The sequence below is a fragment of the Ochotona curzoniae genome, unplaced genomic scaffold, assembly GCF_017591425.1.
Source record: "Ochotona curzoniae isolate NIBS_2020 unplaced genomic scaffold, NIBS_Ocur_1.0 patch435, whole genome shotgun sequence".
Lineage (NCBI taxonomy): Eukaryota > Metazoa > Chordata > Mammalia > Lagomorpha > Ochotonidae > Ochotona > Ochotona curzoniae.
The window spans coordinates 97,438-113,603 of NW_024467012.1; the positions used below are offsets into that span (position 1 = coordinate 97,438).

Below are 16,166 nucleotides of genomic sequence, written 5' to 3' on the forward strand. Positions count from 1 at the left end.
TCAGGACACATTAACTACCTGCACTTCACTTTCTCACCTGGAAACTGGCAAACTCAGATCAGGTGAAGAATAAAAGGCTTCCTCATCAGATGGGCCTCAGCACAAATGATGAGATGTTTCCTGTTAAGTGCAAGTGCCCTTTCACTCAATACAGCACACTGTTTTACTCCTTCACAGGGTAAACCATTCCCTGGAATTCTTACTTGTTGACTGACCTGCTCTCTGTACTCCTCCTAGCAAGGATTTTGTATGTCTTCTTCACTGCCTTATCTTGGGCACCTAAGCCACATCCATACAGCAGCGGAGTGTTCAACATTTGTTGAATGAATACTAATTACACATGGACAATGGAACGCTCCCTCTGCACAAGGCACTAGTCTCACTTTAAAAGCAGCAATTTATGATCAAATCAATGATTGAATTAGTTAGTATTCCAGAGATGTTAGCTATTTATACCAGTCTAATTAGATGATGATACTACAAATAATAATAGAGTTGAATCCCAAGGACACAGAACTCCGTTTAACCTCTCCAGAATCATTCTTAAGGTTCATCTTCTCCAAAACATGTCTGTCCCTAGCACCCCACTGCCTACAGAAAGAACAGGAAGGAAGGGATTGTTTCATCGCTCCAACTATTCCCTACCTCATCAATTTCTCAGTTAATGTGACACAAAACACAGGTACTGACACAACAGTAACTGGCCCACCTCTCTTCACTTCACAAGGTAATTTTCACCTCAAACAGTCAAAGCCAGAAATTTGAAGCTGAAATAGTGAGATGTTCAATCTGCTGTCTTTCTCTTTGACCTGTACCTCATTTTCTTGCCGGGGGGGGGGGGGGTCACATGAATGGAAACCACTCCTGCTTCTCCTTTTAGCAAGGAAGCTGGGTTCAAGGATTGACTGAAACCACAGCCACACAACACTCTTGGGAAGCTCAGCACCTCCAGGGGTGACCTGAACTGTCTTCCCCATCTTAAAGGCATCCCATAATATGTCTGGGGATGGAACAGCAAAAAGCCAACAGCTTTTCTGAATACTTTATGCTGCTTGCTTTAAATAGGGCTTCAACTACTTAACACATGAAAGAATTCACAGCCAGTTTGACACTTGGGATGTACGTTATACCACTGTGATACTTACTAAAACTCATTTATGAAGAAACAACTATTTCTCAGGGCTACAGCCATGTACCTTGCTGAAGAGGGCAAGAGATGGGAACAATAACCGTCCTCCACAACCTTTTGACACCTCTGGAGACAAGGGTCGACTATGTTGTATACAGAAGCAACAAACAGGTGAACACTGAAGTCCTCAACGGGGATTCCAAAACCAGATACCCTTGCCAGGAAAGCAAAGGGCAGATCCCACCTCCACTGGCTGGCAGGCAGGCAGGCCCACACACTCTGCTTAACCACGAGAAACAGCCAGCTCTCCCCACCCCCAGACCCAGATATGTTATTTGGGGTACAGAGAGAGAATAGCAATACTGGTGACTTTTCTAGGAGACAGTTTTATAAAAATAGAGCTTCCAATTTTAGGCCTAAAATTGAAAAGAAAAATAGCCAGAATTAGAAGTTTGCTTTAGCACAATATACTTAAAATTACAAGTTTAAGCCCTGCTGGCTGGGGAGGGGGATCACACCACCACATGACTTCTTACTAAGTCATAAACAGTAATACAGGGATTTCTAACGGTGGACATCCACCAATGACAGAAATAAGTCCTCTGAATCAGGTGACGGAAAACCAAACTGACACTCTTCCTGGGTTTACTTCAACAGAGGCAGGATTGACACAAATGAATTGTAGTAGCAATTTATAAGACAGAAGCATTAATAAATCTCTTCTGAAGCAAGTTGAAAAGGAAATGTTTGAAACTCTAAGTATGACTCATCTTTCTGAAATTAAATCAGTTTTTAACAGGAGAGGAAAAAAACCCTCTAAACTATTAATAACTCATTAACTGAAGCATGTCTGGATTTCTAATGCCCATTTTTGATGAACATACCTTGTCAAAGCAAAAGTCACAAGCAGGCACTGAACTGCAAAGTGCTATCCTTTCAGTTATGAGAAGTGCTTGGAGGGAATTAGTTGAAAACAACAATAATTAATCTTCAAGGCCTAGATGGATGCTCCAATGATGATAATATAATACAGGTTTCCCAAAAGGAAACCTTCTGGGTACCATGAATTATATAACAGATTCATGTTTGCTAGGCAGCCAGTTTTACCCCCTATTTGCCCAGGTTGCAATCCAGTATTGCCAGCGGGCTTATCGAAGTGGAAGAATCTCATCCGCCACTGCTCAGTCAATGCTGTCTTCTGTCTCCCTGCAAATTAATTTGCTGACATCAACTGCTCACTGCAAGAGAAGTCAACTCAGTGACTACAAAAATTTCTGATCTATGTTTCTCTGGGCCAAAAATAAATATGCTTTTTCAAGAACCAGAAAGGAAAATACTTCATTAATTTTTCCCTTAGTAACTTTTCCTGACTGAATTTTTTAGTGTTTAATTTGACATTTTATTATAATAGACATTCGAGCAAGCCTCAAATACGATCTAATACATCCTTTGCTGCTAGGGAACAAGAACAGTCATGGCTCCCAAGCAAACAATCAGATATAACAAATCACATACAAAAGAAAGGACAGGACCATTTTCGTGACAGCATTTTAGCTTGCCAGCTTTAAGAAAGCAAGGAAGTATATTAGGTAACATCAACTGCACCAACTGGCAAGCTAGCACCTAGTACGTTATCTGGTACCCTGCACAAACAAATCTATCTACACGCACAGTGATAGCCACTTGGATACAACAACATCCACAAATACTTCACTAAGGTTTACTACGTGTGAGGCACCTTCAAAACATTTTTACAGATGCCAACTAATAGAACAATGCAACAATGTTACTGCAGGAAGTATTATCATCATTACCACGTTACAGATAAGGAAACTGAGACGCAATTACAAATAGCTTAAATTCAAACCCATGCTTTACTTCTCAAAATTAAGGATAATGTTTTTCAAAGCTCATTTTCAAAAGTGCAAATTGCCTTTTTCAAACAAAAAAAAAATCACTGTAACTCTTGTACATTCATGTTTTAGCCACTGAGAAATCAAAATTTGGATTAGATTACTAGCTTTCATACTTGAACTGCAACCTTCAGTGAGAAACACATTTTATATTCTGACCAAATGCATTCCCGTAAATACACATATGTAACTAAAGTTTTATAAAACAATATTTACTCTTCAATGATTCACTCTGATTTGTGCTGTTTTCTTTTTACTGTTCATTTTTGTTTTAATTGTGGGTTATAACTAATTAATAAGCCATGAACCATAGTTTGAAAATCTCAACACCAAACTTTAGGGTTTCCTCCAGTAATATTTTTTTAAAGATCTATTTATTAAAAGGCAAGGTTACAGAGAGCTTGTCCATCTGGCTGATTCACTCTCCAAATGGCTACAATGGTTGGGACTGAGCCAGGAACTTCCTCCAGGTCTGCCACATGGCTGGCAGGAGCCCAAGCACTTGAGCTGCTTTCCTAAGTAAAACAGCAGGAAGCTGGGACAAAAGTGGAACCTGGGGGATTCCAACCTGTGCTCATTTGGGATGCTTGCAGGGCAGGCAGCAACTTCAACTTCTATGCTGTCAGTCCCTCCTCCAATCTTTACTCTGTCAGACACAACGCTGTGCATTTTACAGTCATGATTTAATCTCCGCATCTACTCTAGGAGGTGTGTCCTAGTGGTAAGGAAATGAGCTTAGAACTAAAGCCACATATACAGGGTTCCTCCTCTATGACAAAGAACGGGGCTCAAAGATCACATCTGCCCCTTCCCCTTTTCTGAATGTCCTTTCAAATAGGTAGGGGACTAAGTCTACTTTAGGCCAATGGACTATTGACAGGAATCGCACTAGGAGCTGAAGGAAGGCATCACACTTACTTCCAGGTCCAAGCAGAGTGAGCATGTGTGAGCCTAGTCATCTTCCTACTGCTATCCTACATGATCTAAGACGGCCCAGACAAAAATGTTTTTTTTTCTATTAAGCTGATTCTGTAATCAAAAACACTTTCATGTAAACAGGTTGTGACAGAAGTACTAAATACTGAAGATCTTCATAACTGTATTGAGTAAATCAATTTAACTTAAGTACTATATATAGATTGCAATGATGCAAACCAGAAAGGGGAGGAGCCTAGGCTAAACCATGCAAAGGGAAGGGAAAACCGCTCTCTTCCCAAAGGAGAGGGCAACTGCAAAGACCTGATGCAGAACTTTGTTATATCTCTGTCACAAGATTACCTGCAGAACTCAGACCAGTCACAAAATGTAGATAATGAAAGATGACAGTGTTAAGATACACAGAAAATGTCTAGGGATTTCAGGTAATTAACGCAAAAAACCACAGACTACCTCTGAAAGCCACTCTCTTGGCCTCTATTGCTCAATAGAGATTTCAGATTTATTTTGGGGTTTTACTGAAAATGAAAGCACCGCCCCCAACAGTCTGTATCATTTTTACCACTACTTGTCTTCTCCAAGATCTCCATGAAGCTGAATGACAAGCAGCAGAACAGATAATGAAATATTTGAAAATACCACCTGCTGGTCACACGGTCTCTTCAAAGCAAGAGCTAACGTGTATATCGGCTCTTGGGATATGGCAGTACCACCCCTTTCCCTACAGCCTTGAACCTCCTCTCCTCCAAATCCCCCAACCCCCATGCCCTAGACATAACAGTCATACCCAAATTCTTACCACAGGGAGTCCCAACACAAAAGTCAAAGGGATGAAGTGTTGAAAGTGAAATCTGAAACAACAGTGGTCAAAAAAAATTCGCTATCAGTATCTGTATTTTAAGCTTTATACAGCCTACTTAGCTGGCATTTTTTGGCCAACTTTTATCATTTGCAATACACATATTTGTCAATTTGTTCAAATTTGGGCCTGCTCTATTGTGGCTATCACAATAAAGACTTGATTCAGTAAGGTATGGCACTGAATGTTGGAACTTATAAACTAAAGTCATATTACCTTCATAATCTTTAAGATCCATTCCAGCTACCATGCATGTAATAGTTATATAGTTACAGATGTTACATGCCATGTTATTTGATTTTTGTTACTACACAAAGAAGACCAGAAAATGAAAACTAAACTTCAGGGACCACTGAAGATGACCACATCCAACCTACCTTCCTGCTAAGACTCCTGGAAGACACATCATGGCCTGAAGTACTTGGGGCTCCTTCCCCTCTGTCCCCCTTCTATGAGGCCAGGACGGAGTTCCTGGCTCCTGGCCTTAAGCATGGCCAAGCCCTGGCTGCTGTGGGCATTTAAGGAGTGTACCAACAGATGGAACATTTCTGTCTCTCCCTTTTGTCATTCTGCTTCTCAAATCCACATTTTGAGAAACAGTGATTGAGTGCTAAATCCTTTCTAACACAGTGAGAGGATCAAGCACATAGCAGCTGGTGGCTGAGTCTATACTAGAAATCAAGGACCAGAGAGTTGAACTTCAGGGAGTGAAGAGACCAGGACTCAAGGGATTTTACCTCCAGCAGTCAGTAAGCTCCTGGCATGCAGATCTGAGCTTCGCATTTTGGGAAGCAACACATAGCATGGTCCTTGCCAGTTGACACTCTCAGATTATCCAGACTGGCGAAATCAAACTTTCCTTCCAAATTCTCATGCAGTTTTGCCCAAGTCATTGAACCTCAGGGCATACGGCCAAAGATAAAAATGTCTCCTGGATCAGTTTCCAAATTTTGGATCCAACAGTATCCTAGCCTTTGTCCCCATTGCTAGACTAATACAGGCTCTATAGTGTTTCAGGAGGAAGATTTTCCATCTCTGGGTTTTAGGCCAGCTTTGGAAACAGACTGGAAGTTTCCATTACAGAGTCACTTTTGTATTTCCCAGATACCCAGAGGGCAGGTTTTATTTTCAAGTGATAGATAACTTGTGTCTTCTTTGTGTCCAGCAATTTCTCTCATACACTGTGTCATACACTGACTATATGAGAGGGAAAAATGATGTTCCTGGCGCTTCGTAAGCCACCAAGCCAGGTAAAGTAATATCAGCTAATGTCATTAAATGCTTATTTATATTTCAAGCACTGTACTTTGTCCTTCAGATACACTAGGTTATTGATTCTAACAGCTATTTACTATTTAGCTATTTACAGTTATTTAGTGTGATTATTCTCACTTTATACTTGAAAGAACTAAAGCTTACCCAAGTGTCACTTCCAAGGCAAAGGGGCAACTAAGTGACAAAGTTCAGACAAGTCCAGAGCCTATGCCCTTAACCAATGCACACTATAGCTGAACCTCTTTAAAACAGATATTAAAAGGTATCATAAAATCTGTATATTTGTCTCACTGTTTCTTGCATGAGGGAGGGCTACAGTACCGAATAAAGCACATTCTAGGAACGCCATTTCCTACCGAAGACTGTTCCTCATAATCTGAAGCTATTCAATTGCAATATTAGGGTATCTAGGAAACACTATCACATAATAGTAGACACACATGTTTAATTATCATCTAAGTCAACATGAAGTAGCTTTACTCCATTACTACTTATAGGATACAAAACTGGCATACTAACACGACCTTTGCCCTGAGTTCCTAAATCGTTTAGAATTCCTGCCCAATATGAATGTCTTGTTATTTACGAAGAGCCCCTCTGGACCACACCTGACAAGGTGACCTCAGGATGGGTCCTTAGTTTCAAGGGAGGGGCTGGCAGGGCCAGAAAGACCTAACATATGATTAGTCTTTAAGCCCTCCCTACCTTCTAACCTAAAGGGAGGGGAGAGGCGACTGCAGACAGAGTTCAATCACCAAGGACCAGTGATCCTGTCTTCATAATGAAACCTCAATTAAAATGCTGAAACAATGAGACTAGGAAAACTTCCGGTTGGTTAATGCGCTGGAAGGGTGGCACACCCAGAGAGGGCATGGATCTCACACCTTGCCCTATAAATCTCTTCCACAAGGTTCTTCCTGAGTTACAGCCCTCAGTGTAATCCTGCATTCCTGAGTCCTGTGCGTCATGCCAATGAATTATTACACCAGAGAGGAGAGGTGGTCATGGGAATCCCCCTCCCCAAATTTGTATTCTGCCTGGCAAAAGTTTGGGTAACTTGGGAATATTCAATCTTTGGTGCTGGCATCTGAAGTGAGTCAATTTGGTGGGAATCATTCATATCACATGGGGTCTGTGCCAACTCTAGATAATCTCAAAGCTGAACTGCTGGACACTGAGGTGCTGCCAGAGAACTGCTGGAATGATATAATTAGTAGCATCAGCAAAAGAGGTTCACATTAGCATCAACTTCACAGATCAACAGCAGCCACCTCCCTGCTTAATCTAATCACGAGCGTGATGCCTGTCACTTAGTGCATCAATGCTGTTTTCAACAATATTAGGAAATCAGGCTCTATGAGCAGATCCAGAAGTTTCTGATAGAATAAAGAGAACATGATTGCTATAGAAACATAAAGTCAAAAGTTATTCTTCTTTATAGTTTTAATAATTTTTTTTCATTTATTACAGTTCTCAAGAGAGTCAATCATGATTTACCTCAAGAGTTTACTTCTGTCCCCCTTGGATAATGGACATTGTTAAATAATAAAGCTACAACCTAGTGTTTTCTTTATTATACAACCTAATCCAAACTCTAATGGACCCAAGCTTTCCCTCCTTTTTTCACCAACTCTTGATTAGCCTTAAGAATCCAATGTTTGTCTCTCTCACTCTTCCTCTGTCACACACACATGCACACAATTGGCATTTCATAAGCAGTCCAGTCAGCTTTGAAGACCAACTCCATCAAACCCATTACTTGACTCTACATTCATGTGTCCACAGAAACACACTTTCAAGCTGGAGAAGAGAGGACTTAAGGTCAGATTCCCACTCAGGGCCCCAATTCCACAGGTTCCGATGCCCTGGAGTTGGGCAATTTTGTTGGCCTGCTATTTCCTCAGCCTGGTTAAGTGTCTTCGCTAACATTTCTCCATCCTTTACCAGTTCAATCACAGATGTGTATGCTTCTTGCATGCACCCATTCCACCTCATGCTGGCCCCTCACCAAGGCCTGCTCCCTTATATGTCATTCTCCCCCACATTGGAATCACCCAGTTTGCTTAATGCTTTAAGCTTTTTTTTTTTTCTTTCCTGGCATCCACATAAGATATAATCAAGTTTTGAGCCAATGACTCAATTTTTTTAAAGTAACTTTTTATTGGAAAAACCTGAATTCCACTTACTGAGAAGCACACCTCAGAGGGCCTGAGACTTTCAGCATGTCTGACCCAGCCTGCTGACACTCACAGAGCTAGAGTCCAAGTGTTTACTGTAGTGTCTCCTGATTTCACTCTCCTGTTTAAAGAGCACCCACATGAAGTAGATTTAAAGCAAGTGTTGTTACTGAAAGCAAATTTCCTCAGCGATGAAAAAAAGAGCCAAGGAATGTGTGTCCATAGTGATTATTTTCACAATTGTTTCAAAACTGTACTGTCAGTGGTACACTTGGGTGTTCCCGTTCAGATTCCAGAGCAGGCCTCTGGGAAAAGTACTGTACCTTTCAGGAATCCACACACATGCTCTATGAAGCAGGGGTGAGGACCATCTGGCTCACGAGTCCTATAGGACCTGCGAGATCATTGGGTCTGAGCCTGCCAAGAAATTCAGTACATCTATAGCAGGCTAATTTTTAAGTTGATAATTTTGTGCAGCCTGTGAAATGCTGTTATAAATAACCAAGTGATCCTTGCCAGAAAAAAGGTTCCCCACCCTTGCCAAAGTATAACCCATCAGTTTATCTTACGAATGTACAGTGGCACAATTCAACTCTTTATTTGAATATAATGTGATCACTTTCAGAAATAACCTGACAAAAGACCAGCTCTCGAGCCTAGGATGGTAGCCTAGTGGCTAAAGTCTTTGCCTTGCATGTACCGGGATCCCATATGGATGCTCTATTTCCCTTTCAGCTCCCTGCTTGTGGCCCAGAAAAGCAGTCGAGGACAATCGAAGGCCTTGGGACCCTGCATCAATGTGGGAGACCTGGAAGAAACTCCTGGCTCCTGGCTTCGGATCAGCTCTGCTCCAGCTGTTGCAGCCACTTGGGGAATTAACCAGCAGATGGAAGATCTTCTCTCTGTAAATCTGACTTTCCAATAAAAAAGTTTGAGAAGAAAAAAAAAAAATCCACACCAGCTCTCCTATGAAGTATCCACAACCTGTGCAAAATCAGAAACCTCTTACCCCATTATTCACTAATTACTTCTCTTTATATATGTTGTATTGTAAGGAGTTACCTCTGAGAGATTCCTGGTTCTTAACAAAATATCTGAGTAAAGAGCTTAGGAAATATAGAAGAGCAAACATCAAGGATTCCATTAAACTCAAAATCCAATGGATGCCCATGCCAATTTGTTTTAGAGAGGCAGTGTAACAGAACAAACAAGGCCTGATTCTAGTCCTGCACCTTGCTAACTTCATTTAAATCTATTCATCTTTACCAAAATCACTGTCTTTCAATCTGCTTTTAGTCTCACTTTGTTTAACTGAAAACTTATAAGGAAGCCCAGGATATAAGATGTATTATAATGATTTGTGTGTATGAAGCAGTAGGATGAAGCAGGACAGCAAAACCCTTTCAACCTGTCCCAAGCATACTCCAGCACAGCTCCTGACAGGACCCCCCAATGCGCCACGGTGATGCTATCACACAGAGGATGGCATCTTCTGCTGCTGCTTTGAAAGGTAGTTACACAGTAAGACAAAGAGACAATCTTCCATCTGCTGTCATTCTCTAAATGGCCACAAAAGCCAGAGCTAAACCAGCCTGAAGCCAGGAGCTTTGTCCCATGTGGATGACAGGGACCCAAGTACTTGGGTCATCTGTTGCTTTCCCAGATGTATTAGCAGAGAGCAATGAGGCAGTAGCTTAAACTCACTATGCCACAATGCTGGCCCCTTGCCTCTGCTTCTGATCCAGTTTCCTGCTAATATGCATCCTGAGAGTCAGCAGATGATGGTCCAAGTGCCTGGATCCCTGGCATACCAGCATGGACACCTGGTTTTGGCCTAGTCCATTCTTGGCTGTTGTGAGCATTTGAGGAGTAAAACCAGAGCACAGAAAATCTCTGTCTCTCCCTCTCTTTCACTCTGCTCTTCAAATAAACATGTATATACTTAAAAAAAAAAAACAAACAATAGATCCTCTTAACATTTTGCTTCCTCCTAAATTGGAAGAGGAATTAACTACATTCAATAACGTAAATGATCTTTGACTTGACATTTGTTCAGAATCAAAATTACAAGTCACACACCAACCTACTTTAAGCAATCACTACATAGATTCCAAACTCTTCAAGAATAAATGTGAGTACAAGCGGTAACGCAACCACTGCTTGATGTGGTGGAAAACTACTACTAAATACAAGGGGCAGCTCTTTCTGAAATAGCGTGTCTTGGACCGACAGGCAAAAAGAAGGGTAGTGGCTATAAGACACTAAATGCTGTCAGAAAATGAAAAGTCCTACACTTGGCAGGGGCGCCATTTGAGATCCTGTTAGTTATTACAACTGATCTGGATCTGCTGGCCTCAGTGTCAAAATTATTTCCAGTTACCAGGTTCCAAGGTTGAGCCCTCCAGGAGAGCAGAAAAGGAAAATAGATGATGCTTTTCAAAGCTTGGCAACCTAAGCTTCCATTCAACAATATAGCACGGCTCTCAAAAAACACTCACGAGCAAGGTTAAGCCCTCAAGAAAGCAGGAGGAAGCATCAAAATGACATTTGCCTGTCCAAGCAATCAGGTTGGTGTCTGGGTGCTGTGCACAGATGATTTACTTTCTAAAAAAAAAAAAAGTGCTAATCACCTCCTCAAGACTGATTTACTAAAGCTCATATTCTGATGCACAGTATTTAAAGTTGCATTTACACACATCTGATTTGGTGTTTTTCCCCCTACTAACTTCTTCTTTTAGCACATCACAATCTCAATAAATTAGAGTTTAAGTCACTTCCAACCCTTTTGCTCATTATTTCAGTAAGTTAACATGTTAAATTCCAGTTCGTAATTATTCACTAATTAAATGATCAAATACTGTGGTGGTCATCTCCCTCCCTCTCCAGTATAGAAACAAGCTGCCATCACTTAAAAAAATGACAAAAGAAGCAGAGCAAATAGATTTGAACTAGGTTTCAGAACACTGCCTAAACAATGAGGAACCCATCCACACATCCTGGGTGCACTGGTATCAACATCTGCAAACAGACACAAAGAATCGATCATAAGTTAAATAGAAGTTACCTCATAATTACCACTGTTTCAATCTAAATCACTCTTCTTCACCTTAACACAACTGGCAGCCAATACACAAGTAACTATCCTTATTGCAGCACAAAATTAGATTACTCAAAGCAAAACCAGAAATCAAAAGTGGCGTCAAGCAACTCTCTAGGTAGGATATTTTCCAGAAGAGTTTGTGCTCAAAAACCCACCAGCATATATATATATTTTTTAAGATTTTTTTTATTGGATATTCAGATTTACGGAGAGGGAAGGAGAGACAAAGAGAGATCTTTCATCCACTGATTCACTCCCCAACTGGCCCCAACAGCCAGAGCTGAGCTGATCCAAAGCCAGGAGCCAGGAGCTTCTTCTGGGTCTCCTGCGAGGGTGCAGGGTCTCAAGACTTTGGGCCATCCTCTACTGTTTTTCCAGGCCACAAGCAGGGAACTGGATGGGAAGTGGAGCACCAGGACACGAACCAGCACCCATATGGGATCCTGGTGTGTGCAAGACTAGGCTACTGTGTGGGCCCAAAAGCCCCCCAGTGTGTAAAAACAAGTTCACTGGTGGAACTGTTGTTGTGGTACAAGAGGATACAAGCCACCATCAGAACACCCGTTAAACAGTCCCAGCTGCTCTGCTTCCTATCTAGCTCCCTGCTAATGAGCCCAGAAAAGCAGATAGATTCCAAGTGCCAGGGAGCCTGACACTCACATGGAAACCCTAATGCAACTCTTGCTCCTGGCTTCTGTCTAATCCAGTTGCACCTGTTGAGGTCATCTGAAGAGTGACCCAATGGATGGAGCCACATGTGCATGCAAACATACTCTGTCTGATGCTCTGCTTCCAAAATAAATAAATCTGAAAGACAAAACAAAATAAAAAACAAGTCTACTGGTACTCTATACTAAAAGGTCAGCTCAAAGAATCCAGATTCACTTAGTTTTGCAGATTCTTCATCCAAACACAATTAGTGGACAATGTGGGAGGTCAATGGTTTCACCCTGTGTTCAAGTCCCCTCCTACCCATCCGCCCCCTTCCAAAAATTAGAAAACAAGCCACCAGTCTCCAAACAGGATACAAAATTTCAGCCTACAGGATATTTTCATACTTGAGTTATAATACACCATTGAAATGAAGACGAATAGTTGACAGATTAAAAACCCACTGGATAGAGAATTTAATACCCAGCATTAACATATACAGTCAAGTCCAAAATCTTTCAACTGGGCCACAAACAACATCACTGTCTATTTGGTGTGGTGGGTAGAGTCTGCTGTTTTCTCCTAGCTGTTCCCTCTTGCCATTTGCTTGTTAACTAAAGACTTTGCCTTGCATTTTGGCTAAGATGCAGTAATTCAGTACCAGATTCTATTCCATCCCCTTCATTTCCCTACAACTGCTCAGAAATTTCTATTTAAGTTGGTTCCGATAATCATATACAGGCCCTGGTAAAGAGCACCAGAAACTAAAACAAGTAACAAATCCTCCACCTCTTAAGTTGTCTTTCCACACATGAAATATTTTATTTGGAATTTCTAAACTCAGTTTCCTAAGACAACCCCATCAACATTTAAGTCTCTCAACTGCTTGGCTCAAAGAACCAATTCACTCAAAGAACATGCTAGTTACTGTTGTGGGGTTCAAAGGAAGAAAAAAGCATATTCTTTCTTTTTTGGCCCACTGTGATATGGCTGAAGAGGACCAAATCAAGAAGTCTTGAGACTCTCAAGTGGACAGTCTGGTTAAGGTGAGGCAGAAAAGTAGCCAGACTGACTACTGGAAGCAAAAGTAGGTTAATCCCTTGGTTATATGCCAACCCAAAGATGCCAACATAGTGGAACTGAGTCCCACAATAGTCATTATCTAATGTAAGCCACTGAATGAACTTTTAGCACCAACCAACACCTCAGCTGAGTGTTATTAGTCATTGAGAGAACTAGACAAGAGTGGAACTATTGCAACATCAACTCTGCCTCTAACAACAACAACAAAAAAAACCTGAGACTTCAGTCCTGATGGTCATCTTTGCAGACCAACAGAAACGTATTATTAATACTGACCCTTCAACCTTAAATTCAGGCATAGCAGGAGGCAAAGGACTCCTAGCATAGGAGTATATTCAAAGTACTTACTATGCAATTTTATATAGGAGTACAAAGTGCTTACTATGCAATTTATACAGTAGTATATAAAACAAAATACAGAAAAGACTATCTCCTCAGTTGAGTATTTCTATGAATGTCCCAAGACATGGCATGAGATTTGTCTGCTAAAAAAGATTGGACTGACTTCCCTCTTTTCCATTCTCAATAGAGACTTTTAAACATCACAGTAATCCAAGATCACATGCAACAATCAGGCAATAAAATTAATCAAATTGGGGCATCACTTTGATTTCTTCGCCACAGTAATGCTGAGCCCCCCTTTGCTTTCTGCCTCGTAGCACTTCCCTCTATCCACTTTGTTCACTGAGTTCTGGCTATTACATCCCAAATAGCAATATCTTCCCAGTCCCTGGAACTTGCCAAACTCACTCTAGCCAGTTTCAACATCAGCTGTTCTTGCAAGATTCCTTCCCTTATCTCTGCATGGTGGTTTTTATTTGAAGCTCATTTTAAGTGTCACCTCCTCAGAAAAGTCTTCCTTGGCTGCATCCCAGACACTTTCTATATCACTCTTATTCTCAGCACTTAATAAAAATCAGATTTGCTTTTATGTCTCTGTCCCATCCCTCTACTATACTGATTTAACCTCTTCGAGAAGGCAAACCTTTTGCATGTGTCCACCATTGTGCTCAAAAACCTGGCTAATACTTAGCCACCAGCCAACAAATATTTGCTGAATGAATGAGTTCTGGATTTTTTTTTTTTAATTTGATGGCAAAACATTTCAAATCAATTAAGATGAGAACAGCATTCTCTTATTGTATTTCTATGAAATATCTAAACACAGCTACTTGTGTAATTAAGGCATTAAATCTGCTTTATCAAGCCTAAAAGCTAAGCTACACATGACAGGACTTTCTTCTAGCATCAGAACACCACCATACGATACTTTTTTCTAATATGCATATCAAGCTTGGACAATATTTATGGACACTTTCAAACCAAAGGGCCCCTAAAATTTAGGCACTATCCCAAAGTTATTTAGAAAACAGTTTCACGTAAGATGATGTCCAAACAACACATCAACATGAAAATGAGAATCACTATACTTCATCCTGAAATTTGTACATGGAACAGGGTAACGGAGTTGTACTTGCTGCTTTATTAAACCAACAGAGTATCAACAAAGAGACCTCCTTTCCAATCGTTCTTTCGGTTTTCCAAATATTTCCTTTGGAAGTGTTTTTGGCTTGTATTCTTTAAAACAAAATTATCTCTCATTTTAAGACCACCTATATACACAAAGAAAAGCTCAACCAATTAGAGGAACATGAGCACAAGCAGAATGTGTCACTGAAGGCGCTGAGTGCCAGACACACACGGAGAGAAAGATAAAAGAGCTATTGTCCAATTGTAGAAACAAAAAAAGTAATATGGGGCTTTCTGTTCTGTGAAGTGCATCCATGCAGTGTGGGTGGAGAGAAAACACAGGAATCCAGAATCAGCATAGCATCAAATCATTCTGGAAAGAGGTGACAACACGTAAATTCCTCACACACACAGAGTAGTATTTAGAGCAAGAGACCTCGATTCCCCTGCCAGGATACCATTTAGGCAAAAAAAGAAAAAAAAAAAAAAGGTTCTGGAATTCCAGCATTCATAAAAGCAAACGCTCCCGACCACCAGGAACTACGTGGAGAGGTACTCCCAATGTGACACAGCTTGTGACTGAAGTACTACTAACAAAGCTCGCACACAAGATCTGGGAAAGAGGCTCAACACCAAATTCAAAAGAGGCAACCAATATTAAAGTGGCATAAGGAAAGGGAAACACACACACACACTCACACACACACACACGAGTGTCACTCAGCCACAGAGAATTAAAGTGGAAACGAGGGGAGGATGAGGGGTGAGGGGGAGTGGAAAAAACAATACATTTGTCACCCTGTCCCACTTCCTATCCAGGATACAGGCACAGCCTCCAGCCCCATTCCCTCACAGATGGGGACCGTTTCTAGCAAAGGTGCACAGAAAAAGGCCTTCAGGTCGGAGCCCCTTAATTCCAAGGCTGTTAACGATTAAAGAGAAGGATGGGGGCGGGGAGGCAAACGAGGGCGGAGGGAGCCGGAGACTGACCCACCACCTCCCGCCCTGGGGTCCTACCTCACAGCGCTTAGCCGGGGACTTGGGACCAGAGTCTGTACCCCGTCCAGGGCAGCTCCGGCCCCGGACCCCCACTGCCCGGGCTGGGAGGTGCCGGCGGTAAGGGAGAAGGGGCAGTAGGTAAGTTTTCAGAGCCCTGCGGCTGACACGCCACAGGCTCCCCTCACAGCCTCTTCTTCCACAGGGGCCAGTCCAGACAAGGCGCTGATTTCCACTCCTCCCTTTCCAACCCCCTTTTCTCGAAAGAACCCAACCCCCGCCCCTTCATCTCTCAATGCCTACCCCCCCTCCTCACTTTTCCTCAATTCCCCCCCTCCCCAAACTCACAGCTGCTCCAGAGGTTCCTCCAGTCAAACCCTTTCTGGAAACGACGGCGGCCCGGCGGGTCCAAACCACCTACCATCCCCGCTCGCGTTTCCAGGATCCCTACCCCCGCCGCCGCCGCCTCTTCTGCCACCACAGCCGCCGCCTCCTCTTCATCTGCGGCCCACCGGCGGCAGCCTTCCCGAAGCCCCGCCCCCTCCATCGCCTCCTGCATCATCACTTCCGGTAACCC

General features: G+C 42.0%; 1 protein-coding gene across 1 annotated transcript in view; it reads right to left on the reverse strand.

The window, feature by feature from the left end:
- Nucleotides 1-16,125, reverse strand: part of LOC121167958 (DCN1-like protein 3) — a 32,002-nt gene extending 15,877 nt beyond the window's left edge. The window contains exon 1 of the mRNA XM_040997679.1: nt 15,938-16,125. The gene's annotated coding sequence lies outside the window, so the exon portion shown is untranslated. The remainder of the gene's footprint in view (nt 1-15,937) is intronic.
- Between the last annotated feature and the right edge of the window lie 41 nt (nt 16,126-16,166).